This window comes from Geospiza fortis, unplaced genomic scaffold (assembly GCF_000277835.1).
Source record: "Geospiza fortis unplaced genomic scaffold, GeoFor_1.0 scaffold408, whole genome shotgun sequence".
Classification (NCBI taxonomy): Eukaryota; Metazoa; Chordata; class Aves; order Passeriformes; family Thraupidae; genus Geospiza; species Geospiza fortis.
The window spans coordinates 476,013-477,325 of record NW_005054330.1 but is presented as its reverse complement, the minus strand read 5'-3'; positions in this window follow the sequence as shown (position 1 = coordinate 477,325).

The following is a 1,313-nucleotide window of genomic DNA, read 5'->3' as shown; positions in this document are numbered from 1 at the left end:
GCCGGGGCCCCTGCCGGCAGGACGGTCCCTGCCGTGGGGACAGCACGTCCTGGAGGCGTTTGCAGCCCAGCTGCGGTGGGAGCAGCGGGAATGAGCTGTGGAGATGGCACTGAGCATCTGGCACATGGATCCCCTGCTGGATCCCGGCGGGAGGCGCCCGTGCTGGGGCAGGATGGCCTCTGTGGCCTGGCAATGAAGCACATCCCAGGGGACAGGGAGGGAAAAGCAATTTTGTGCAGACAGGACCCTCCTAAACACTCATTTTGGGCGTGAGCTTGAGCTGCCTCTGCCACACGTGTGGGTGGCACATACAGTGGCCCCGGGGGCTGGACACCCAAATTAAATGGGGCTAAACCCCCTCCTCGAGTGAGGAGAGAGGGAGGACAAGGAGCACAAGCTCCACTGCGGGCAGGAGCAGGGAGATGAGGGCACAACAGGCGAGAGATCCTGGAGAGATGATCTCTGGGATGTGGCATCGGGGCACCCTGACCCCCCAGATCCCACAGGGCGGGCAGACACCCCGGCCCTGTGCCCTGCCAGCGCTGCCCGGCCCTTGCTGCCACCCAGCACAGCCCAGGCTCCGGTGCTGCTGCAGGGGTGCCAGGCACTGCTGCCTTTGTCTGCAGCCCTGGCAGAAAAGGGGCGTCAGGGTGTGAAAGGCTCCCTGCAAGCCCGCAACGCCTGAAAATCTGATTATTTCTGGGCTCCTCCTGGCTCCCAGGGCAGGACCTACCCGCACACACAAAAGGCTGCGAGACAATGAGGGAGAGAAAATGGCTCCGCAAGAAGAGCATCTGCCAGGTTAACGCGGAGGGGAGGGAAGGGCCGGGCTGTGCCCTGGGGCTGCTGCCCCAGCCTCGCCTCTAACCCCGCCTGGGATCATCAGCTTTAGGAGAAAATGGGGGCTTCGAGACAAAGCACTAACACAGCATTTTTGGCTATATTTTTGAAAATCAGGCAAGAATCCGTTTACCTGGCAGGAGCCCTATTCCTGATGAGGATTCTGGAAAAAAAAAAAAATACAAACCAGCGGTGCAGCAGTTAGCTCTGATTTGGGGAGGGGGCTGCAGTCGGTGTCCGAGGGTGGGGGGCTCAGGACCGGGATCACCGGGATCGCCCGCCGGGCCGGGATGCGCCGGGAGCACGCTGCGGGATGCGCGGCTGCTCCTGCCCTGACCAAGGGAGGGGTCCGGGGCTGTCCCCCCCGGGGAAGGTGGGAGTCCTAGGGGAGGGGGGGTCTCCCCTGGGGTTATTTATAACCAGGGAATAATATATTGAGAAAAGGGGTATTTTTGGGGCATGGAGAAGACGGA